The 27,495-nt window shown below is 36.0% G+C and overlaps 1 long non-coding RNA gene across 2 annotated transcripts in view; it reads right to left on the reverse strand.

Annotated features, from left to right (window-relative positions):
- Positions 1 to 27,495, reverse strand: part of LOC125922897 (uncharacterized) — a 221,386-nt gene that overhangs the window by 191,207 nt on the left and 2,684 nt on the right. For both annotated transcript variants that reach the window (XR_007457823.1, XR_007457822.1), the window contains exons 2-3: positions 23,515 to 23,589; positions 20,239 to 20,338 (exon numbers count right to left, since the gene is read on the reverse strand). This is a non-coding gene — a long non-coding RNA (uncharacterized LOC125922897). The remainder of the gene's footprint in view (positions 1 to 20,238; positions 20,339 to 23,514; positions 23,590 to 27,495) is intronic.

A 27,495-nucleotide genomic window follows, 5' to 3' on the forward strand; every position in this document is an offset into this window, starting at 1 on the left:
CTCTATTCCACATTATATGTTTAAATATTATGTAAAAGTATGCTGTCTCATATTTGACAACTCAACACAAAATTATTTCCAGAATTTTTTTAAAGTTGTAGTCATATTGTTAGTGTTTTTCTCCCTAGGTGTATGGTAATTTCTTTATCTATGCTAGTCCATGCTGGTTTGCTTATACCTCTGAGTTTCCTGATAACTCATAATTCTTGAAATGGACAAGAACATACATACCCAAGAATATGTGCTGTGATTCTCTGAAAACCCTCTATAGCTAAGAAGTGTAATTTCTTAATTCTAATCTTAACTCTACTACTGTGTCACTTTCCTATCAGTTAAATGAGAATAACAGCATCTATTCTTTCCTTACTGTATATTAGATAATAGATACGACAAAATAGATCTGAAAATCCTTATAGGAAAGGTAATACATAAAGTCAAGGTATTACTCATTAAGGTAAAAGTCTAAGATAACCAAGACTCACATTTCTTCATTGCTTGGGGAAAAAAAATGGTTTTCTAACGTGCTAGGTTTTATAATGTGCTAGGTAGTGTGTTCCTGGGGACTCAAAAATAAATAAGACCAAGGACAGGTTCCAGATCTCAAAATATAGTAAAGGTAAAGAATTAAACAAACAGAACAGAGGTCAGGAAAATTCACTGCCTGTTTTTGTAAGGCTTGTGAGCTAAGAATGGTTTTTACAGATAAGCATTTGCAATCAGTTTGATGAATGGAAACACTAAATTTGAACTACAAGTAAGAGAAATGGTATCCTCTACAAAAGAATTCCATTCTTCGATAAATGTATCACTATTACAAAAAATTTGTACTTATTATTATTTTATTTTTAATTTTGTCAATAAAAAATCATTAAACTTTATTTTCTCTCATTATATAAGTACCTACATAATATCCTTGATTTTGCCTCTTGGCCTGCAAAGTCTAAAATGTTTACTAACTGTAAACTTCACAGAAAAAGTGTGCTGACCCCTGAAATAACTAATTATACTATAATGTGGTAAATATAATGATAGAAAATATAAGTTGAGAATTCAAGTAATGATGAAAATATTGGGGAGGAGCACCTAAATCATCTTTGTGTAATGGTTTCAGGGCAGACTTCTGGGAGAAGATGGCATTGGACTGAGTCTGAAAAGCTAAGTAGGAATAAACAAAACAAGAGGGATGGGTCGAGGGGTCACTACGGGTGGTTGGTGGAAAAACTTTAGTCATCCATGGTCATTTCAGGTCCTCAGATAAGCAGATACCCAGATGGGATTAGATATGATTAGTTCTAGGAGTTGATGACTCTTCACTCTGCACCCCAACCATAGACTCGATTCCAACTATAACCAGTTGCCTGATGGTTTTTTACCAGCTCTAGAAGAGCTCTGTGAGTGCATGTAGAAAACCTGACCTGCCTTTAGCATATTCACTGTTCATTTTTTAAAGTTGCATTGTTTTATATAAAAGAGTAAAATAGGGGTGGGTGGCTCAGTCAGTTGAGCTCCGACTTCGGCTCAGGTCACGATCTCGCGGCCCCTGAGTTCGAGCCCCGTGTCGGGCTCTGGGCTGATGGCTCAGAGCCTGAGCCTGCTTCGGATTCTGTGTCTCCCTCTCTCTCTGCCCCTCCCCCGTTCATGCTCTGTCTCTCTCTGTCTCAAAAATAAATAAATGTTAAAAAAAATTTTTTTTAAATAAAAAAAAATAAAAGAGTAAAATATTTCATTTTTTTAGTGACAGAAATCCATAGAAAATAAAATAAAATTAAAAAAAACAGTAAGAGTCTTTGCACTGATACCCAACTTCTAAATATGTATTTCCAGTAACAGATAATGAATAGAACACATGTATATGCTTATCCCTTCTGCCTCATAAACATCACAAAAATTATGGCAGGAAATGGCTTTTTAAAGATATAAAACATTGATGAAAAGGAAAACTGGAGAGAAAAGAGCAGAGAGAACTGTCAAAAATAAATTGACAGCTGCAAAGCAGATGATCAGGTAAGTAGTAACTAACTTCTTAGCAGACCAGAGGCTGAAACGTAAATGCTTGTAGCTGGGAAAGTCAAGGAGCAAATGAACTCATTATATAAAATCTTGGAAAACCTCAGGAACTAGAGTCACCTAGTACCTCTAAAAGGTAACTACCAGCGGAGCCACAAATAGGAGACTTGGTTAAAAGTCTGAACGAGAAACAGGCTACTCAATCCCCCAGCTCCTGACAACCATGTGAATCAAGGCAACTACCTTCCCTCAACTCAACGGAAGACTAGAGGTTTACTCTCCAAAGATTTTAAAACACAGGGACTCTAGACTTGAGGTCACTAAGCAAGATAAGGGTTAGAGTGCCATAATCAAAACAATGAATTAAATTAAAAATCTATATCTTAAATGATGAGAATTAACCTGTTCTCCAAGTTAGCTCCCAGAATGCTCGAAAGCATTCTGGGATATCTGGCTGGATATCTCCTCATAACACTACATTAAAGCTCAACAATTGATTTCTTGGTCACATAGTAAATTATAATTTAAGTGTATAATTAATTTATACAAAGTCAGCTATATAATGTGTCAGGTCTCTTGTTCAAAAAGCAGGGGGAAAAGTGTCATTAAAAATGGTAAAATAGGGAATGCCTGGGTAGCTCAGTGATCTCAGCTCAGGTCTTGACCTCAGAGTTGTGAGTTGAAGCCCTGTGTTAGGTTCCACGCTGGGTGAAAAGGCTACTAAAAAATAAAAGAATTGAAATAGAAAGGTTTTTTCTTTCACCCTCAGTCTCTCTTTTGATTTGTCATGGTGTTTTTCTCTTTTCTTTTTTTCTTTCTTTCTTTCTTATTTATTTATTTATTTGGTCATGGTGCTTTTCTTATTTACTAATTAACATTTTTTAAGGAAAGGAAATTGAACATTTAAATTATTTAACCCACTCTTTAGCAAGTGGCGCTGGGAAAACTGATGGCAACATGAAGAAAAATGAACCTGGACGCCTTTTGACACGATACACAAAAATAAATTCAAAATGGATCAAAGATCTAAATGTAAGACAGGAAGCCATCAAAATCCTCAAGGCGAAAGCAGGCAAAAACCTCTTTGACCTTGGCTGCAGCAACTTCTTACTCAACACATCTCCGGAGGCAAGGGAAACAAAAGCAAAAGTGAACTACTGGGACCTCATCAAAATAAAAAGCTTCTGCACAATTAAGGAAACAATCAACAAAAAAAGGCAACCAAGGGAATGGGAAAAGATATTTGCAAATGACATATCAGATAAAGGGTTAGTATCCAAAATCTACACAGCACTTACCAAACTCAACACCCAAAAAACAAATAATCCAGTGAAGAAATGGGCAAAAGACATGAATAGACACTTCTCCAAAGAAGACATCCAGATGGCCGACCGACACATGAAAAAATGCTCAACATCACTCATCATCAGGGAAATACAAATCAAAACCACAATGAGATACCATCTCACACCTGTCAGAATGGCTAACATTAACAACTCAGGTAACAACAGATGTTGGCAAGGATGCGGAAAAAGAGGATCTCTTTTGCACTGCTGGTGGGAATGCAAACTGGTCAACCACTCTGGAAAACAGTATGGAGGTTCCTCAAAAAACTAAAAACAGAACTACCCTATGACCCAGCAATTGCACTACTAGGTATTTATCCTAGGGATACAGGTATGCTGTTTCGAAGGGACACGTGCACCCCAGTGTTTATAGCAGCACTATCAACAATAGCCGAAGTATGGAAAGAGCCCAAATGTCCATCGATGGATGAATGGATAAAGAAGATGTGGTATAGATATAAATGGAGTATTACTCAGCAATCAAAAAGAATGAAATCTTGCCATTTGCAAATACGTGGATGGAACTGGAGCGTATTATGCTAAATGAAATTAGTCAGTGAAAGACAAAAATCATATGACTTCACTCATATGAGGACTTTAAGACACAAAACAGATGAACATAAGGGAAGGGAAACAAAAATAATATAAAAACAGGGAGGGGGACAAAACAGAAGAGACTCATAAATATGGAAAACAAACAGAGGGTTATTGGAGGGGTTTTGGGAGGGGAGATGGGCTAAATGGGTAAGGAGCATTAAGGAATCTACTCCTGAAATCATTGTTGCACTATATGCTAAGTAACTTGGATGTAAACTAAAAACATAAATTAAATTTAAATAAATAAATAAATAAATAAATAAACAAACAAATAAATAAATTATTTAACCTAAATTTCACCATTCATCTTTATATTAGGCAATGCCTTTTTAAATTCAAATATAAGTTGGGGCGCCTGGGTGGCTCAGTCCGTTAAGCATCCAATTTCGGCTCAGGTCATGATCTCACAGTCGGTGAGTTCGAGCCCCGTGTCAGGCTCTGTGCTGACAGCTCAGAGCCTGGAGCCTGCTTCGGATTCTGTGTCTCCCTCTCTCTCTGACCCTCCCCCGTTCATGCTCTGTCTCTCTCTGTCTCAAAAATAAATAAACGTTAAAAAAAATTTTTTTAATAAATAAATTGAAATATAAGAGCATTTAATTCATATATACAATCACTGAAATTGCACAATTTATATTTTGTAGCTCATACATGCATATGTAATTTGTTCTCATCAAAATAGTGGAAATACTTCATTAAACTAACTCAATAATTTATTTCAAGTCAATATGCACACGTTCTACCAATTCTCTACTTTTGGCTTACTGGAATCAGCAATTTTACCGTAACTGTTTTACTGTGAAGTAACAGTGTGAAGTAACACTGTGAAGTAACAAGAATAAGAAAGAATATGACAGGATTTCTTACTCATTTGTGTTTCTTAGAATGCCATTATATTCTTGCTGCATTAGAAATAATTGTGGGGGTGCCTGGATGGCTAAGTCAGTTAAGCATCCAACTTCCGCTCAGGTCATGATCTCATGGTTTGTGAGTTTGAGCCACACATTGGGCTCGCTGCTGACAGCACATGATTCGGATCCTCTGTCTCCCTCTCTCTCTGCCACCCCCCTCTGGCTCTGTCTCATTCTCTCAAAATAAATATGTAAATAAATCTTTAAAAAAAGAAAAAGAAAAGGTAAGAATTCTGGTTCAGACAGAAAATATGGCTTCTAGGGGCTGTCTATCCCCACTTACTCAGTCACAGATGTAACTCGCTTACCTTGTACAATCTTTGAGTCTCACTAAACTCTCATGCATCATGGGCCCACTGGAATTATGTGTTTATGGAAATCTTGAACACTATATGCAAATGGAGTAGCAAGTACTGGCTGACTTCTTGCTGGTGTTCCAGTATTCCAACAGACTTTAATTATGAAACACAAGTTCAAGTTCAAATTCAAAACACAAGTACAAACAAAGATAAGATGAATAAGAAATTTCTAGATAGCAATAGTAGAACAGGACAAGTAGGGGGCTTTTCCTTACTCAGTTGCACAGATCTCATCCCTGGGAAGCTGTCAACTATATAAGAAAGTGCCAAGTTGTTTTCCAATAATGTTGTGTCATATTGCATTCCCACCAGTAAAGTTTGAAAGTTCCAGTGGTCTGCATCCTTACTATTAACTAGTAATGTCAAACTTGTTAGATATAGCCATTCTGGAATATATGTATAATGACATCTCATTGTAGTTTTTATTTGCAGTTCCCTAATGATTATGTTGATCATTCATTAACTAGTGAATTATTCATTCATAATTACAAATAATTATGTGCTTATTTGCCACCTGAATTATCTTCTGGGTTGTGTGTGTGTGTGTGTGTGTGTATGCCACAATGGTCCATGCTGTCTTTTATTATTCTGTTTTGCTGCTTGATTCAAAATGTTTTCTTGTTTGTTCTCATTTTTGTTTTTAATATAATTTATTGTCAAGTTGACTAACATACACGTTGGCTAATATGCACACATTCTACCAATTCTCTACTTTCGGCTTACTGGAATCAGCAATTTTACCATAACTGTTTTACTGGTTAAAAAAACTGGTTGGCCATCTGGATGTCTTCTTTGGAAAAGTGTCTATTCATGTATACAGTGTGTTCTTGGTTTTGGGGGTAGATTTCCATGATTCATCACTTACATACAACACCCAATGCTCATCCCAATAAGTGCCCTCCCCAATGCACATCACCCCTTTTCCCCTCTCCCCACGCCCCCTCATCAACCCTCAGTTTGTTCTTTGTATTTAAGGGTCTCTTACAGTTTGCCTCTTTCCCTCTCTGTAAGTATTGTTTTCCCTTCCCTTCCCCCATGGTCTTCTGTTTAGTTTCTCAAGTTCCACAAATGAGTGAAAACATATGATATCTGTCTTTCTCTGAATGACTTATTTCACTTAGTATAATACCCTCCAGTTCTATCCATGTTGCTGCAAATGGCAGGATTTCATTCTTTCTAATTGCCAAGTAGTATTCCATTGTATATATAAAACACATCTTTTTTTTTTAATTTTTAAAATTACTTTTTTATTTTTTTAATTTTTTTTAATGTTTGTTTAATTTTTGAGAGAGTAAGGTAGAGTGTGAGCAGGGAAGGGTCAGAGAGAGAGAGATAGGGAGACACAGAATCCGAAGCAGGCTCCAGGATCCACACTGTCAGCACAGAGCCTGACGTGGGGTTCGAACTCACGAGCTGTGAGATCATGACCTGAGCTGAAGTCAGACGCTTAACCGACTGAGCCACCCAGGTGCCCCTAATTATTTTTTAAATATAATTTATTGTAAAATTGGTTTCCATACAACACCCAGTGCTCATCCCAACAAGTGCCCTCCTCCCTGCCCATCACCCACTTTCCCCTCTCCCCCAACCCCATCTACCCTTAATTTGTTCTCAGTCCTTAAGAGTCTCTTATGGTTTGCCTCCCTTCCTCTCTGTAACTTTTTTTTTCCACTTCCCCTCCCCCATGGTCTTCTGTTAAGTTTCTCAAGATCCACATATGAGTGAAAACATATGGTATCTGTCTTTCTCTGCCTGACTGCCTGACTTATTTCACTTAGCACAATACCCTCCAGTTCCAACTACATTGCTGCAAATGGCCAGATTTTATTCTTTCTCATTGCCAAGTAAGTATTCCATTATATATATAAATCACATCTTCTTTATCCATTCATCAGTTAATGGACATTTAGGCTCTTTCCATAATTTGGCTATTGTTGAAAGTGCTGCTATAAACATTGGGGTAACTGTGCCCCTATGAATCAGCTCTCCTGTATCCTTTGGATAAATTCCCAGTAGTGCTACTGCTGGGTCGAAGGGTAGTTCTATTTCTAATTATTTGAGGAACCCACATGCTGTTTTCCAGAGTGGCTGATGATGAGTGATGTTGAGCATCTTTTCATGTGTCGGTTGGCCATCTGGATGTCTTCTTTGGCAAAGTGTCTATTCATGTCTTCTGCCCATTCTTCACTGGATTATTTGTTTTTCAGGTGTTGAGTTTGATAAGTTCTTTATAGATTTTAGATACTAACCCTTTATCCAATATGTCATTTGCAAATATCTTTTCCCATTCCATTGGTTGCCTTTTAGTTTTGTTGATTGTTTCCTTTGAGGTGCAAAAGCTTTTTATATTGATGAGGTCCCAATAGTTCATTTCTGCTTTTATTTCCCTTGCCTTCAGAGACGTGTTGAGTAAGAAGTTGATGCAGCTGAGGACAAAGGGGTTGTTGCCTGTTTTCTCCTCGAGGGTGTTGATGGTTTCCTGTCTCACATTTAAGGCTTTCACACCTGGATATCTTCTGTAATGAAATGTCTGCTTAAATCTTTTGCTCATTTTAAAAACGGGGTTGTTTTCTTGAGTTTTGAGAGTTCTTTATATATCCTGGATATAAATTCTTTTATTATTATTATTATTATTATTATTATATTATCATCATCATTTATTTCAGTTTACATCCAAGTTAGTTAGCATATAGTACAACAATGATTTCAGGAGCAGATTCCTTAAAGCCCCTTACCCATGTAGTCCATCCCCCCTCCCACAACCCCTCCAGTAACCCTTTGTTAGTTCTCCATATTTAAGAGTCTCTTATGTTTTGTCCCCCTCCCTGTTTTTATATTATTTTTGCTTCCCCTCCCTTCTGTTCATCTGTTTTGTATCTTAAAGTCCTCATATGAGTGAAGTCATATGATATTTGTCTTTCTCTGACTAATTTCACTTAGCATGATATCCTCTAGTTCCACTGGATATAAATTCTTAATCAGATATTTTAAACAAATATTTTCTCAGGGTGCATTGGTGGCTCAGTCAGTTAAGTGTCTGACTCCTGGTTTTGGCTCCGGTCATGATTTTGTGGTCTGAGATCAAGCCCCACATCAGATTCTGGGCTGACAGTGTTGAGCCTGCTTGGGATTCTTTCTCTCTCCCTCTCTCTCTGCCCTTCCCCCACTTCTCGAAAATATTTTTTTTTCTCCTAATCTGTGGCTTGTCTTCTCATTTTTGCAACAATGTCTCTTGAAGACCACAAGGTCTTAATTTTGTTGGCTTTAATTTTAATTTTTTTTTAATTACATAAACTCTACCCTTAGCTTGGAGCTTGAACTCATGACCCTGAGATCAACAGTCACAAGGTCTGCTGACTGAGTCAGCAAGGCACCCATAGGGTCTTAATTTTGATAACATGCACTAATTTATTTCTGTTATAGTTCATGCTTTCTGGGTCCTAAGAAATCTTTGCTAACCAAATGTCACATTTTCTCCTAGAAATTTTTACAGCTTTCTTCTAGAAATTTTTATAGCTTTTGGTCTATGGTTCATTTCAAGTTAATTTTTTTAATCTATTATAGGTAGGTTTTAGGTTTAGTATAAAATTTTATATATTTTTTGAGTATGATATTCAATTGTTCCAGCATTTTTAAAATTTTTTTAAAAAATGTTTATTTTTGAGAGAGAGAGAGAGAGAGAGAGAGACAGTGTGAGCAGGGGAAGGGCAGAGAGAGAGAGAGAGAGACAGAGACACAGAATCCAAAGCAGGCTCCAGGCTCCAAGCTGTCAGCACAGAGCCCAATGTGGGGCTTGAACCCACCAACTGTGAGATCATGACCTGATTCAAAGTCGGACGCTCAACCAACTGAGCCACCCAGGTGCCCCCCAACACATTTTTTGAAAAGCTATCTTTTACACCATTAAATTACCTTATCATCTTTGTTGAAGATCATTTGACCATATACTTTGTATTTCAGTTTCAAAATAATTTTGCCTTTGCATTTTCAAATAAATTTTAGAGTAAATCTGGTAGTAAATTTCTACCAAAAAGTTGCTTCAATTTTTATTTGAATTGCATGGATTCTATAGATAAATGTGAGATAATTAACATCTTTAAAAAAGCAGTTCTTTCGATCCATGAACATGGTATATCTCTCCAGTTATTAGGTCTTCTTTATTTCTCTCACCAATGTCATAGTTTTCAATGTATAAATCTTCCATATTTTTCTTAGATTTATCCCATAATATTCATGTTTTGATTCTGTTGTGATTTTTTTAAAAGTTTCAATTTCTAATTGTTCATTGCAAGAAAAGATAATTGATTTTACAATTATTTAGCTGATTTCAATTATTTAGCTAAATAATTCACTCATTAATTTTAGATTTTCTTCTTTTTTTCACTTTCTTGGGATTTGGAGGGAATAATCATGTCAACTGAAAGTAATGATAGTTTATTTCTTTTCTTTTTTTTATGTTTGTTTGTTTGTTTTGAGAGAGAAAGATAGTGAGCAGGGGAGGGGCAGAGAAAGAGGGAGACAGAATCCCAAGCAGGCTCTGCACTGTTAGCACCGAGTCTTATGTGAGGCTAAAACCCACAGACAGAGAGATCATGACCTGAGCTGAAACCAAGAATTGGCTGCTTAACCAACTGAGTCACCCAAGTGCCCTGATAGCTTTATTTCTTAAACATGAAAGGGTAGACAAGAATCACAAGATATTTGAGCAAGGCCTCTAACAAAAAGGGGAGAAAGAAAAAAAAGAAAGAAAGAGAGAAAGAAAGAAAGAAATTTAAAAACTTTCCAGAAAATAGAAAAGACAAAGAAAAGAAAATTAAGGGAGAGTGGAGTATCAGAAAAATTAGAGGTTCATCATGTGATTAATGGTAGCTCCACAAAGAGTGAGCAGAGGCATTGGGGTGGGGGGGGGTGGGAGGCACAAGCAGAGTTATTAATGGAGTTATAGTACAAGAAATTTTCCCTGAATTAAAAAAGCCTGACTCTCCAGTACCCACCATAATGATATTAAAAAGAACTACCTTATGCTCATCATTGTGAAACTTCAGAGGATCATAGACAAAATGGAAAAGGATTGTAAACAATCCACTGAGGAAAAACAATTTATATACAAAGATTCAGGAACTGAAATGGTATCAAACTTTACACTGCAACCCTATTTAAGTTAAGAGTCAATAAAACAGGGGCGCCTGGGTGGCTCAGTTGGTTAAGTGCCCAATGCTTGGTTTCGGCTCAGGTCATGATCTTGCAGTTCTTGAATTTGAGCATCACATAGGGCTCTGCACTGACAATGCAGAACCTGCTTGGGATTCTCTCACTCTCTCTTTCTGTCCCTCCCACTCTCTCTCTCTCTCTCTCAAAATAAGTAAACTTTAAAAAAAAAAGAAAAAGAAAAAAAGACAATGAAACAGTGCCTTTAATATTTTGAGGGAAAATAATTTCCATAATATAATAATTATATTTAGAATAAATGTATTTTAAGACATAATGTATTTAAGATAAAATGTATTTAAGACATACAGGGTCTACTGGAAAAGGAAAAAAACTATAAGGAGAAAGAAGAAGGCATAAGATCCAGAAATAGGGGATCAAACACACAATAAAGATAAGAGGAATCTCAGGACAATGGTGCAAAGAAATTCTAGATGCTGTCTATGCAGTGAGGCCTAAAGAACATCAAGTCCATATTGGAGGAGGAGAAAGCAACACTCTAGGAAGAAAGTCTCCAAGGGGAAAAAATTGTTAATTTGCCAAATGTGTCCAATCTTATCAAGTAGATTTATGTTTCTCATAGATAGTTTAGGGATATTTAGCTACATAGAATACAAAGCAAACAAAAAAAGCAATTATTTACTCTGGGGAGGAAAAGAAAATATACTGAATATAAATGAATATACTAATATACTATGTGACTCAATTTTGAGTAATACATGGTCGTAATCATGATAAAGGCTGAATAGTGACATAAACAGAAATTGTGATAATTGTATTGGGAAAATGGGAGGAATAGAAGTCTAATGGATACAATATAAAGCTGGAAAATTATATAATTGTATTTATCTAGCAAATACTTATAGAACACTTACTATACTAGGCAGTAAATACTTCAGAAATGCTATTCATCTACTGCTCATATTGGCTCTATGAGTTAGTACTATTATTAATTCTAATTTGCTGATGGAGGAAGGATATCACAGAAAACTTAACTTTCCCAAGATCAGTGATTCTCAACAGGGGGTGATTTTGTTTCTTCAGGGGACATTTGGCGATACCTGAAGACATTTTTAATTGTTACAGCTGGGGTGAGGGTAGAGACCAGGGATATTGCTACACAGGCTAAAATTCACAGAATAGCTCCCTAAGACAAAAAGTTATCTATCACACTGTGTCAATTGTGCCTATCAAGAAACATTGACCAAGATAAACAGAAGTGGTGCATATAGAGCTGGGATTTGAATCACAGAAGCTCTTGAATACCGCCTTAGTATGCTGCCTTTCAACAACAGCCTATGGATGTTATTTAGAAACATGAAAGTAAATATCAGAAGAAGGAGCTGGAAAAATTGAAAGCAGTTGCCCCTACAGAGAAATAACTTGGGGAGGGGAATAAGGGCCAGTGGACTATTTGGGGGTTGTTTTTTACTGGGGGGGGGGGAGTGTTTGTTGTTTTGTTGTTGTTGTTTCTTGCTGTTTTTTAAAAGACCTGAAGAACTATTTGAATTATACTTACTTTTAAATGTTACAATAATTATAAATATTCAAATCAGAAACTTTTTTCAGCTTAATTATTGTTTCCCTTATCTTAGAAGTGTTTAGTAAAATGCAGTTTATAAGACTAGTCTCTCAGTAAATTTTGAAAAAAAGGAAAACTACACGAAGGATTGAATATACACAAAAAGAAAACTTTTGTCTTGATTGACATCTTGCATATCAAGTTCCAACTTGCACCATAATGAAGTATTTCAGACAGAAAATCCTGATGATCCAGATTCCTAATGGAAAAACCATTTCAGACCTTATTATAAGGAAACAAGAAAAAATGGCTTTACTAGATAATGAGAGATTACCAGCTCTATCATTACATACATAAAAAAGCATCTATATTAGAGGAAAAATGAAGCTACTTTTTAAAAAACATTGAAAGAGAGTTAAATAAAGGTGATACTGTTGTTCTTAATAATTATTTTTAGATTCATACATATCACTCAACCTTTAAAACTTTTTTTTTAAGTTTATTTATTTAGTGTGTGTGTGAGAGAGAGACAGAGACTCCCAAGCAGGCTCCATACTCAGTTCAGAGCCAGACACAGGGCTCAATCTCATGAACCGTGAGATTATGACCTGAGCCAAAATCAAGAGTCGGACACTTAGGCTGAGACATCCAGGTACCCCTCACTCAACCTTTAAAGATCCATATAGAAATTATAAATCCAACCTGGAAACTCATCCATCTCCCAATATCTTGTAACAGTAACAATAGATCTTTAACAGGATATACTGCAGAGAAGAGGAAGAAAGACACTGATTTCCTGTCACTACTATAGCAATACATTGGATCAGCAGATTATCTCTACTCTCAGAGAAAACAAAAGCCATTTTCAAGAATCTTTCCCATCTCTATTTCTTTCCTCACAGTTCTATTTTCTTTTCTCAGATTTTCTTTTCCTGTTTAAGGTTCTATATGTGTGCCTTTTGTTGTTGTTTGAACCAGGTAATTTTACCTGTTTCATAAAGCAAAATGACATCAAAATGTATATAGTAAGAAGTCTTGCTCTTGCTGCTGTCCACATTCAGGAATGCGGTCCATTCCTTCCTGTTTACAGATAACCATTTTGAATAGCATTTTTTAATGGCATGGATCTTCTCAATATTTCTTTATGTAAATACAGTCAAATCTAGATATATGTGTGTATATACACGTGTGTATTTTTTCTTATATTTCCCACAGTTTCTTACTTTACTTCACAAAACAAGTTTTGAAATAAAATTTATTATGTCAGTTAGAGTCTGGCCATCCTAGAGATACTCATCACTTAACAAACTAGAAATTTTAAGTCTATATAGATGATATCTCTATTAAAGATATTGACTGCCATAATAATTATACAACAATTATTTAATTATGAAATAATTATTTAATAATTTTTAAAAGTTTTTCAGTTTCCAGATACTAAAAGAATATTTTTAAAATCAGGTGTGCACTTTCTATGTTTTTAGGATGTTTTTAAAAGTTACTAGTTAAGCCAACTTCAATAAAACCTGTACTTTAACAAATAGTTATGTTGGAAACAAATTCATAATGAGACGTAATAATATCCCTTGTATAAAAATAAATCAGTGGTATTAATTTGGCTAAATTTTGTATCATTTTCTGTGCTGTTCAATGGTAACTACTTAAAATTTAAATAACACACTGCTTTATCAAAGATTTTAATTTCTCATATTTAATGAAAATATCAGGGTGCCTGGGTGACTCAGTCAGTTAAGTCACTGACTCTTGATTTCAGCTCAGGTCATGATCTCATGGTTTGTGAGATCAAGCCCCAGGTCGGCTATGTGCTGACAGCATGGATCCTGCTTGGGATTTTTCTCTCTGCCCTTCCCCCGCTCATGCACTCACATGTTTGCTCTCTCTCTCTCAAAATAAATAAATACACTTTTTAAAAAATTAAGAAAATATCATTCTTGTTATAGTCAAAGGTCATAAAACAAATCCTAAAAGCCTTAGTAATAATGTTGAAATCAAATTTCTTTCAACAAGATTTTAATGGGAAACTATGGGGCCTGGAATTGAATAAATAACTAAACCCTTCTACCTTTCTTTCTGTCATTTATTTCCCATCCCCCCACCCCATGCAACCTGGGCAACTCAGTTGGAAACATACTTCTTAAGGTGGAGCTCAGAATGGGGACTTGGTAGAGGAGAGAAAGAAAAATGCAGCCCCTAACTATCCACCAACTTCACCTAGGAATACTCCTCTTCACAGGCTTCACAGTGAGACTGATTGGGCTTGGAACTGTGAAACCAAAGGAGAGTTTGTTTCTTTCTGGTTCTGCCAAGATTCTTCCCAGGAGCAAAGCCTATGCCATAGTCACAGGAAAATCACTATTATAGAATGTCGGTGGTATTTGAATGAATGGTCTTCTATTCCAATTTAAATTAATATTATCTTTGGGGTATATATTAAATTTATTGCCTCCTTTTTTATTTCAAGTGGGAAAAGAAATTACTTTGAACATAGGGAAACACCCAGCAGACAATCAGAAGTCATGGCACCATGTCTTTTGGAATTTCTGTAGGCATATGAACCTGTCTTTGTCTCAAAACAAAAACAAAAACAAAAACAGAAACGCCTACAGAAATGGAAAACTCAGCTCCATGGTCTCAAAACAAGGAGAGAAAAAAATAATAATAAATGTAAAGAAATACAAAATAATAAGAAAAAAATAAACATCTATTAAATAACCACCATAAGCAAATGTATATGTCCCTTCCAAATGTCTACAGGTCAAAAAATAATAATGTGCTATCAAAAATATGATAAAACCATCAAACTATAGATTATATTAGCTCTCTAATTAGGAAAATTAAATTGAGATTCGTTCATGAAAATTATATATATTCACATGCAGGAAAATGAAAACGAAGAAAAACAATTAGTACTTTATCAAATCTTTACCAATGATATTTCAATCACATCAAATTCTCCTAGAAGATGTTCTGTCTTAACAAATGTATATGTTCACTCTTATTCATTTTTGCAGAGTGAAGTTATCTTTCTTTGAGTTGTTTGTTATCATATTTGTGTTTTTTGGTGAAGATGAGATATAATATCGTGAAATTCTTTTTTTAAGTTTATTTCTTTATTTTGAGATAAAGACAGAGAAGGAGTGCCAGTGGGGGAGGGGCAGAGAGAGAATCCCAAGCAGACTCCACACCAACAGCGCAGAGCGCAATGTGGGGCTCAAACCCACAAACTGCGAGATCATGACCTAAGCCAAAGTCGGAGGCTTAAAGGATTGAGCCACCCAGGTTCCCCCCACTTTTTTCAATTTTTGTTTATTTATTTATTTATGAGAGAGAGAGAACACAATTGGGGGAGAGTCAGAGAGAGAGGGAGACACAGAATCGCAGAACCCAACACAGGGCTCAAAGTCACCAACCATGAGATCACGACCTGAGCCCAAGTTGAACACTTAATCAACTGAGCCACCCAGGCACCCTAAAATTCTTTGTATAATCTACATCCATGCATCTTTGCACGCACTATCATTTTTTAAAAATATTATTAATAGGAATAAAAGCATCACACTAACAGTTGAACTGCATGATATTGGTTATTATTAGCTGACATTGATGAATTCCTAAAAATCATCAAAAAAAACATGCTAAGTCATTCCTACCTATCTTTAAACACTGAGGTGGCAAGTGAATCAGGTGATTTGCAGATGGCTAAATAAAAACTTATTGTCTGTTAAAGTATTATTAATCAGGTGCCAAATATAGTAAGAATTCTCCAGAACTTTACAGTGAATCTATAAGCTTTTTTCTTTGTCTTCAAAATTACAAGCAATATTTATCATATATAAAAGTGAAAGTAACAACAAATATCAAAGTCATTTATGAAAGAATAGAAAAAGTAAGCCAAAAGGAATCTCTAGTTGTTTCACAGTCAAAAACAATTGGTGTTGGGAAGAAGAAATTTAAAAGTTCAAGGCAAAATAATGAGTACATTTTCCTTTACACTGTTAGAAGCACAGTATAAAATGATATTATTTTCAAGGGGAAAATGCCATATTACTAATATAAATAGATGCTTTCCAGATAATTATTACAGTAATAGTATGAAATAGACAAAATTAAGCAAGGGTTTTTGCACTCTTGTCATATAAATATTAACTCAGGACCTTAGTTTTACCAGAACCATATAAACCTTAACTTCACTCATGATCATGTCAAATTTACTTTGGCTATTTGTTTTCTCCTCCATTACAGGCCTCTTGTGCCTTAGAGCTGTTACATTTTACTTGGCTTAATCTATAACTAAAGGAAGATTGAAATGATCACCTGAGTCACCTAAAGAAAACACACTTATATGACACTGGGGGGGAAGAGAGAGGCAGTGGCCTGGCACCAATGACCATCAAACAGAAATTGGGAACTAAATCAATGGACCTGTAAAGATGAGTAATTTGATAGCAAATTTTCTATAGTAACTGAGAAACCAATGATACTAATATAACCTTTTGTCAGATTTTTGCATTTAGTTGATAACTATATATTTTTATCTTACTACTGTGGTTATAGTTGAACATGTTATTAATATAATTGTTGAAGTGATATAAAGAAAATTATTTTATGAAAACGTTATTGTAATTTTTTAAATTTATTTAAAATTTGTTTTAAATTGAAATGCGTATAAAGTTCTTACTTGTTTACTTAAAGATTCATAGAAAACTTATTATTACTACATCCGTATAACCTGTTCAACCTATTCTTACCAGCCACTGAACCAAACTGCCTGTAGTACACCCATGCTGGGGATACTAACGCAGAAGATACTAATGATTGCCTCAGTAATCCAGTATTCATTTCCAAACCCTGTTTCCCATGCCTGCCTTTGCTAGACAAGAAAAGCTAAGTACTTGCTTCCTTGCTTTCCTTGTATTCAGCTGGACACAATTTTGGCCACTAATATGTAGGTGAAACGAGTAAAGTCTTTTAGGAAAAGCTTTTAATTTTATACACACACACATACACACACAATTATATATACATAGAGAGAGACAGACAGAGACACAAAGAGACAGAGAACAGCCAAGGCTGACTCCATATTTCCCATCCTTCATTTGGTCTTGAAAGAGGATTGAATATCTGGAGTTACAGCCATCCTATTATGATTTTTTAATTTATTTATTTAAAGTCACGATAGTTAATATGCAGTGTAGTATTGGTTTCAGGAGTAGAACCCAGTGATTCATTACTTACATACAACACCCAGTGCTCATCCCAACAAACGCCCTTCTTAATGTCCATCACCCTTTTAGCCCATCCCTCCACTCACCTCCCCTCCAGCAATCCTCAGTTTGTTCCCTGTATTTAAGATTCCCTCATGGTTTGCCTCCCTCTCTGTTTTTATCTTATTTTTCTGTCCCTTCCCCCTATGTTTTGTATCTTAAATTCTTTATATGAGTAAAGTCATATGATATTTGTCTTTCTCTGACTGACTTATTTTGCTTAACAAAATACACTCTAGTTCCATCTACATTGTTGCAAATGACAAGATTTCATTCTTTTTGACCACTGAGTAATATTGCAGTGTGTGTGTGTGTGTGTGTGTGTGTGTGTGTATGTGTGTGTGTGTGCGTGCACGCGTTGTGTATATACTACATCTTCTTTATCAATTCACCAGTCAATGGGCATTTGGGCTCTTTCTACAATTTGGCTATTGTTGATAGTGTTGCTATAAACATTGAGGTGTATGTGTCCCTTAGTATCAGCATTTTTATACCTTTAGATGAATAGCTAGTAGTGTGATTGCTGGGTTGTAGGGTCCTATCATAATTTGAAGAGGAAGGCAAAGAGAACTGAAGTGCAGTGACCCTGGCTTGGACATCAGAAACAGTTGCTTACCACCTGGTTCCTATTTATTTATTTATTTATTTATTTATTTATATCCAAGTTAGTTAGCATATAGTGCAACAATGATTGCAGGAGTAGATTCCAATGATTCATCCCCTATGTATAACACCCAGTGCTCTTCCTTAATGCCCCTTACCCATTTAGCCCATCCCTCCTCCCATAACCCCTTCAGCAACTCTCTGTTTATTCTCTATATTTAAGACTCTCTTATGTTTTGTCCCCCTCCCTGGTTTTATATTATTTTTGCTTCCCTTCCCTTCTGTTCATCTGTTTTGTCTCTTAAATTCCTCATGAGTGAAGTCATATTATATTTGTCTTTCTCTGACTAATTTCGCTTAGCATGATACCCTCTAGTTCCATCCACATAGTTGCAAATGGCAAGATTTCATTCTTTTTGATTGTTGAGCAATACTCCATTGTATATGTATATACCACATCTTCTTGATCCATTCATCCATCAATGGGGATTTGGGCTCTTTCCATACGTTAGCTATTGTTGATAGTGCTGCTATAAACATTGGGGTGCATGTGTCCCTTCGAAACAGCACACCTGTATCCCTTGGGTAAATACCTAGTAGTGCAATTGCTGGTCATAAAGTACTATTTTTAATTTTTTGAGGACCACCTGGCTTTTTATGAGAAAATAACACTATCTGATTAAGCCACTACTTATCAGAAATTTTATTGCTTGGAGCTAATAGCCTTTCTGATGCACTGCCCTATTCTACTGAGAAAAACATGGTCAGACACCCAAAACAAAGGATTACCCTTCAACTAGAAGATATTTCTTCTATCTGAAAAAGAATGGTACTTATCCCCAGCACATTCTCCTGCAATATTCTGATTACCAGAGTCTGGCTATTTGCTGAACAGGAGGGCTGGTGGTCTCTCAAAGCATCTATTTGGAAGAGTTTATGCCCAGAAATACTTTTATGTTTGAAGAACAGGGAAAGAGTATGTATGTGAGAGTATGTGTGTAGGGTGATGACAGTAAAGGAAAAGGAAGGCATGGCATGGTGACTACCTCCCTTCACTTTCATGTACTTAAAACAGTGAATTTCAACAGAGACATTGTGATATAATGAACATGAACAGTGCCACTTCAAGAACCATGTGACAAAATATTGCACAATGGTGCCTTACTTCTGCAGAGGAGCCCAGCCCAGCTCTGTCTCATTGCTGACAGCTTTGGGGAACACTGGAAGACAATCTCCTTGACACCGATATTCATGGTCTCTTGGAGGGTATGGGCCACAGCGGAAAGAGCAAGCACGTGCCTTCATGTGATGTTCAGGCATTAGACTTTCAGGAAGAGGTTTGAGCACAAGAACGAAGACAAACATTAGAGAGAACATGTAAACCATTACTTGGAGATTTCTAGAAGTATGAGAGGTAGACAACACATTTTCTGGAGTCTAGGGGTCCTCTGGGAGAAGACAGGACTCAATTTGTGTTATTTATGTAACTGGAATCCATCCAGTCTATAGCCCAAGCTGGTGAGAGTTTTAAACACAGTGATTTTTGGCTAACAGGCTTTTGGCTGATAAATACTGTAAGTCTTCATTTAGTTAGAGTTGCCATTGGTGGCACTGGAAAGACTTCCCATTAAGAGAACTGGATAAGAAAATGGAGGATCATTCAAACTATAATGAAGCAAAGGAATGTTTACTGAAAGCCGAGTAATTACAGTATATTCTCTGACCAAAGGGAATAGAGTTCATTACTCTTTGAGTTCATATTACCAGCAAAGTTTAGTAACTGTTTTGAGAGAGTAAGAAAAATCCCTTTTCCCCTCCACACTCCAAGAGTATACTGTATATTTGCATATTTTTTGAAATTTTTTTTAATGTTTTATTTTTTTTTTTAATGTTTTATTTATTTTTGAGACAGGGAGAGACAGAGCATGAACAGGGGAGGATCAGAGAGAGGGAGACACAGAATCTGAAACAGGCTCCAGGCTCTGAGCTGTCAGCACAGAGCTCGACGCGGGGCTTGAACTCAAGGACCTTGAGATCATGACCTGAGCCGAAGTCGGACGCTTAACCGACTGAGCCACCCAGGCGCCCCTATATTTGCATATTAATATCTCTACTGTTTATCCTCACCCGTTTCTCTCTCCTTCTCCCAGTAGAATACCAAGAATAAAGAGATCAACCAACAATCAACAAAGATTAATATCTTCAGAACACTTGCTGGATATAACATCCTGTGTTAAGTGCTACATGGGGATTTTTTCAAAATAAAATAGCTCTATTAAATTACCTTCACTTGGTCAAACCACATTACAAGATTAACTGATGTTCTCCATTCCCTCTATAAAAACACACAGACTGATGTCCATGGCCGCTGAATGTTTACTAATGGGCTATATCATAGCATACCTGTACATTTCTGCCTCCTCCAGCTGAGTTATAACCACCAGCAGCCATTGATTCATTCCTTTAATAGTGTCTGAGTGTCCACTTTGTGACAGGCTCTATTCTAGAAGGGAGGGACACAGCAGTGAATAAAACAGACTCAAATCCTGCCCTCATGAAACTTACATAAAAATCAATTGTTTTGTGGGGTGCCTGGGTGGCTCAGTCGGTTAAGCATCCAAATTCAGCTCAGGTTATAATCTTGCAGTCCCTGAGTTCGAACCCCATATCAGGCTCTGTGCTGACAGCTCAGAGCCTGCTTCAGATTTTGTGTGCCTTCTCTCTCTGTCCCTCTCCTGCTCTCTCTCTCTCTCAAAAATAAATAACATTAAAAAAAAATTTAAATCAATTGTTTTAGTTTCCCAAAGTCTTAATGTGAGTTATTCTTGCTAATGTACTTAGATAATTTAACTTTCATACACTTTATTAAGTATAAGTGCAAAGTGAAAATTAAGTTGAAAGTTATAAACACACTTAGAGTAGTGAGTTTTAGATTATGTATATTTTAACACAGTTTTTTTTTTTTTTTTATTACTTTATTTTTGAGAGACAGAGAGAGAGACAGAGCATGAGCAGGGTAGGGGCACAGAGACAGAGAGACAGACTCTGAAGTGAGCTCCAGGCTCCAAGCTGTCAGCACAGAGCCGGACGTGGGGCTCAAAGTCGTGAAAGGCAAGATCATGACCTGAGCCGAAGTCAGACGGTGAACCCACTGAGCCATCCAGGCGCCGCTAACACAATTTTTAAAAATGAAGTTGAATGCTATAAAAAAGCAAATTACTGCCACGAATTACCAGAGGTAAGAAAACTGTACTGTCCTCAAGTTCTACGCTTCCTTTAATAAAAATCAAAAGAGAAAATTGTAGATTTTGCATTTAGGAAAGGTTTATGTAAAAAAGACAACCTACAACTCTCAACCACAGATTTATGGTCTGAAAAGCCTTGGCCCAACATCAAAAGATTGGCTAATGAATGTATAATGATAGGTTTTGGGTAAAAATAAAATACTTAATTTACATATGTATAATTTTTAATAGTTCTCTACTTTAAGGTGAACTAAAGAACTACTAATCTTAACAGCTTCAACTCTCCAAGTAAGACAAATTTCCTCTCTTCATGTGGTTGTAAAATGTGGCATTTCTCCTGTTTATATGAGTATTCTAACTCTGGATTTGGCCCTAAATCAATAATTAGTGTTTGTAGATAAGACTATTTTTCCTCCTAAGTTTTGTATTAGACATTATACGAGAAAATGTAAAAATCAATCAACTGCTAAGAAATTTTTTGCGAAGTGATGCTTTGTTTTATTAAACACTCCAGCTCTGCCTAACAAAGCCTTTAATGATCAACTTTCTTGCACAGCAGCTCACTCCCATGGGACAGTGTGAAATCACCCTCTTTAAAACAGAACATAAACTCGAAAGCTTCACTTCTGATTTGGTGTCCATTTCTGGGAACACTTAAGAAAATCAAGGTTAGCAGTCATGAACCCTAAGGCAAGGCCCTATAGGTCAGGTTTAGATGACAGTGTGTTCATATTAAGTTACTTTGTGTATGCTCAAACCTGGCTTCCTTTCAAACAACAAAAGAGTTGTGCTTATTTGCCATACTCCCTTCAACCAAACTGAACAGGCAGTTACATAACTTGCCAGGACAAGTAGTAGAAATGAGTCAGAGACAGGACCAGCCCTAGTAAAAATTGTGAATTGGCAGTTTGAGTTCAGTGCCACACCCCTTTAGTACTACACATACTTCCCTGATCCCCTCCCTTGGTATCATCAGCCCTGAGGGCCACCCTCATACCACACACCTCTCCCCCCACCAAATTCTTCTCTCCCTCTCTTCCACTCACCGAAACTAGCTTCCCTCTTCTTCCCCTTCAAGCTAATTAAAATTTGCCTCCCGAGTATCTCTCACCCTCAGGGTTTAAAGTGACAACTACCCTAATCTGATAAACCAATCTATACTAATGTGTGAAGAGAGAAAGCTGAAAGGTAAAGTGAGTTTTTACTTCTACCTTCTAAAGTTAACACCCTTGCAGTTTAACTCCTGGAAGTGAGGATTTCTAGGTGAGGCACTCAGGAAACATTTGGGCTCAAGCAGAGCCATTAGGCAGCTGGCAAATCAAGCAGGAGTAGGTGAATGTTTTTAGCCTAACACACCGCCAGCCCTAATCAGAGTAACTGACAAACCCTGGTCAACTGGGGGCCAGTAGGGGGGAAACTGGAAAAGAGCTTAGAGTCTTGTTGGTAAAGAAAATTTGTTACAGCAGTACCACAATTAAAATTTTCTGAATGAACCTTTTATAAGAGTATCTAGCACTGGTACCCGATTTTTTTTTTTTTTTTTTTTAAGTTTCTCTTCAGGGTCGCCTGGGTGGCTCATTTGGTTAAACGTCCAACTGTGGCTCAGGTCATGATCTCATGGTTTATGAGTTTGAGCCCCACATCAGGCTCTTTGCTGACAGCTCAGATTCTGTGTCTCCATCTCTCTGCCCCTCACTCACTAGCGCTCTCTCTCTCTCTCTCTCTCTCAAAAATAAATAACCAGTTTTTAAAAAAAGTTTCTCACTAAGGAATCTACTCCTGAAATCATTGTTGCACTATATGCTAATTTGGATATAAATTTTAAAAAATAAAAAAAAATTTTTTAAAGTTTCTCTTCAGAATGAGATTTAAAAACTTTTTTTTCTCAATAAGTCTAAAACACTAATTCCAAAAAAGTCTGCATAACTTTTGTTGTTATTGTTGCTTGATTTTCTTAAACAGCACTTTAAAGTTTACAAATATTCCATGAAATACTGCTGAATACTGAAATAACATTACAGGCTATTATGTGCAGAACATACCTGCTATTCTTATTTCCTTCTCTTTATAAATGAGGAAAATGACACTCAGAGAAGTGAGGAGACTTGCCAAGGTTTGTACTTGGGTCTTTTGAGTGCAAATGCTATGCTCTTTCATAGTACTGAGCTACCAGGCTGCCTCCCAATGTTTAGAGTTATCTGTGCCATTGCTGTCATGTAACTCTACATCCTAGGGGAATTCTCACATTCTAAAGAGAGTTCAACCACTACCAAAAGAAAATAACCTGTTTATTCAATGGACCTGAGGGTAATTGTAGTCCTATCTGGTTTCCATTGCTGCATTTTTCCCCAGCTAATTCTTGGTTCACTTGAAAGTGTCAGTACTGTCTCACAAAGTCTTCCTTAAGCGCTGTCAGACTTTGTGCTCCAATTACCTGCTCATGTTTTGGTGGATTACTTATCTTGCTTCTGCTTCTCCCTTGGGCAAAGTTCCCATCACAGTCCTTACTCTGTAAGCAAAAAAGAATAATATGTTTCTGGGCTTAAAGGAAGAAAAACACTGACACAGTTAGTACAAGCCGGAATACAAATGTTTCATATTGAGATGAACACAAGAAGCCAGCTGGGAAAACATTGCTATTTACAGATTTAGATTAGCCTAGAATTCATTTCAACCTTTGAGGTAAAGGTGATGTTTTAAAACCATTGACATTTCAAGCACACAATCTTAACATTTTGGAAAGATATTAAATTTACCTTTCTGAACTTTCTGAAATGTATAGATACTTTCCCTAGAAAAATGCACAAATACACAGATCTGGAATACAGTCTTAAGGAGTCTGTTAAGGGATGATCCATGGGTCCACATAAAATATTCCTGACTTAAAGTGAGACACAAGTTTGGTCTCTAAATGATGAATATTCTGAAGTCCATGAACCACTTGGGAGCCCAATTAAATCTGTGTTAAGTCCAGCTGTTTAATTTCTTTATGTTAGTAGTGATAATCTGACCTTTTTGTTTATTTATAGAAGCTGGCAAAAGAGAAATAATTTTTATTTAGTCTTTAAGAGAAAAATCAGCTATGCTAGCCTCTAAAGTAGCATTGTCCAATAGGACTTACAGTAATGATGGAAATGTTCTGCATCTGTGCTGTGTCATTCAGGAGCCACTAGCCACACAAGGCTGGCTAGTGAGCACTTGAAATGTGGCTACAAGCACAGAGGAACAGAATTTTTTTTTAATTTAATTTAAATTTAATTAATTTATAGAAAAGTTTTTTTCTTATGATGAAAACTTTTAAGATCTACTCTCAGCAATTCTCAAATATATGATACATTGTTATTAGCTATAGCCCCAATGCTATACATTACATCCCCATGACTTATTTATTTTATATCTGGCAGTTTGTCTTCTTAATACCCTAGACCTTTTCTAACAAAAGTAACACACACATGTTGTAAAGATTTTAAATAAAAACCTTTCAGAAATGCAATGTTTACGTAATTCTAATCCTCAGAGAAACTGTTAGTATAAATTTTGCAGTATATATAGATAGATGTATTTTTTAATGGAAATCATATTATTTTTTATTTTGTCACAGGATAATATATATGGGTGGCTGTATTTTATTTAATCATTCTGTTATTATGGACATTTGTTCTGTTTTTAAATTTATGACTACCAACAATACTGCAGTGAATATTCTTGATCATATCTCTGGTTATATATGTAAATATTTAGGACAAATGTCCTAAGTGGAATCAGCAAATGGGTATAAACATTATATATTATGAAAGAAAATGCAACTACACTCCCAAATGGAACAAGTGAAACTGTAATCCTACCAAACAATCATGGGATGGTATCTATTTCACATGTTTTCACCAATACCAGATAGCATAAGTCTTTAAAATCTTTTTTATTTGATACTTATAGATAATTTCATTTTTATTTTTTTCTTTATACAGTTGTATATAGACAACAGTGTATAAACTGTATACAGTTTATTTTCAAATATTCATTGCTTTTCTGAATTTCTTCTTTTGTAAATTTCGTATTCATTGTTGTTTTCATTACTATCTAGAAGCTTTGTATTCTATGTAGCAAAATTAACAAATTCTTTTAAGATTTGGGAGGCAAGTGGGTATCTGCTGCTATCACCAAAATAGATTCCATACAGATCAAAAAATAAAATGTGAAAAACAAAGCCATGAAAGTCTAGAAGAAAAAAATGGAAGAATATTTTTTGTAATAGAAAACAAAATGGCTTGTAAGCATGCAAAAAATACTCATATGAGAATGAAAACTATACTTGTAATGTGACAGCATTCTGTACCTATTAGATTGGAAAAGATCAATAAAGTTTGATAATGTCATATTGGTGAGGGTGTGGGGAAACAAAATGAGCTATCAAACTTTCCACCTGTATTGGGATGACTAATTGGTACTACTTCTTTAGAGGGCAGCTTGGTTTTGTCTATCATATGTAAAATGTGCTTACTCTTTAATCCAGCAATTATACTTCTAGAAGCCAAACCTACAGTTCTGTTTCACATGTAAAACAGGACCAAGTACAAAGAAATGGATTTCTAATTGTAAGGAATAGCAGAAGTTTGGGAATAACCTATATGTCCATTAAAAAGGGAGGAGTTAAATAAATTATGTCGTATCTAAGCAACAGAACATTAAACAGCCATTCAAAAGAGCTAGGTGTATCTAGAGGATCTGATGATAGAGATCAAAGAGATATTACAAAGCTTAAAAAAAGCATTAGATAAGTATGTGAGCTAACCTTACTTCAAAAAAGAACACGTGTATGTGTGCCTGAAAAGGTACACAAGAAATAGCTAGATTTCTCAACACTATTCATTGAATGATACACATTCCTCTTTTATTATATGTTGCACCTGGTATATATCATATACTGTACCTGGTATTTAATTTAATGTGCTGGATAGAAATGACCGAGCCCATTTCCTCATGAGCTTTTTTTTTTCAGATTTTTAATTTTATTTTTTAATTTACATCCAAATTAGCATATAGTGCAACAATGATTTCAGGAGTAGATTCCTTGATGCCTTTATCGATTTAGCCCATCCCCACTCCCACAACCCCTCCAGTAATCCTCTGCTTCTTCTCCATATTTAAGAGTCTCTTATGTTTTGTCCCCCTCCCTGTTTTTATATTATTTTTGCTTCCCTTCCCTTATGTTCGTCTGTTTTGTCTCTTAAAGTCCTTATATGAGTGAAGTCATATGATTTTTGTCTTTCTCTGACTAATTTCATTTAGCATAATACCCTCCAGTTCCATCCACATATTTGCAAATGGCAAGATTTCATTCTTTTTGATTGCTGAGTAATACTCCATTGTATATATGTATACTACATGTTCTTTATCCATTCATCCATCGATGGACATTTGGGCTCTTTCCATACTTTGGCTATTGTTGATAGTGCTGCTATAAACATGGGGGTGCATGTGTCCCTTTGAAACAGCATACCTGTATCCCTAGGATAAATACCTAGTAGTGCAATTGCTGGGTCATAGGGTAGTTCTATTTTTAATTTTTTGAGGAACTTCCAGACTGTTTTCCAGAGTGGTTGCACCAGTTTGCATTCCCACCAACAGTGCAAAAGAGATCCTCTTTCTCCGCATCCTCGCCAATATCTGTTGTTGCCTGAGTTGTTAATGTTAGCCATTCTGACAGGTGTGAGATGGTATCTCATTGTGATTTTGATTTGTATTTCCCTGATGTTGAGTGATATTGAGCATTTCTTCATGTGTCGGTTGGCCATCTGGATGTCTTCTTTGGAGAAGTGTCTATTCATGTCTTTTGCCCATTTCTTCACTGCATTATTTGTTTTTTGGGTGTTAAATTTGATAAGTTCTTTATAGATTTTGGATACTAACCCTTTATCTTGTATGTCATTTGCAAATATCTTCTCCCATTCCATCGATTGCCTTTTAGTTTTGCTGATTGTTTCCTTCACTGTGCAGAAGCTTTTTATTTTGATGAGGTCCCAATAGTTCATTTTTGTTTTTGTTTCCCTTGCTTCCGGAGACGTGTTAAGAAGTGGCTGCGGCCAAGATCAAAGACATTTTTGCCTGCTTTCTCCTCGAGGATTCTGATGGATTCCTGTCTTACATTTAGGTCTTTCATCCATTTTCAGCTTATTTTTGTGTATGGTGTAAGAAAGTGGTCCAGGTTCATTCTTCCGCATGTCGCTGTCCAGTTCTCCCAGCACCACTTGCTGAAGAGACTGTCTATTCCATTGGATATTCGTTCCTCCTTTGTCAAAGATTAGTTAGCCATACATTTGTGGGTCCATTTCTGGATTCTCTATTCTGTTCCATTGATCTGAGTGTCTGTTCTTGTGCCATAATCATTGGTTATTTCTAAAAGGTTAATATTGCA

This window comes from Panthera uncia, chromosome B1 (assembly GCF_023721935.1).
Source record: "Panthera uncia isolate 11264 chromosome B1, Puncia_PCG_1.0, whole genome shotgun sequence".
Classification (NCBI taxonomy): domain Eukaryota; kingdom Metazoa; phylum Chordata; class Mammalia; order Carnivora; family Felidae; genus Panthera; species Panthera uncia.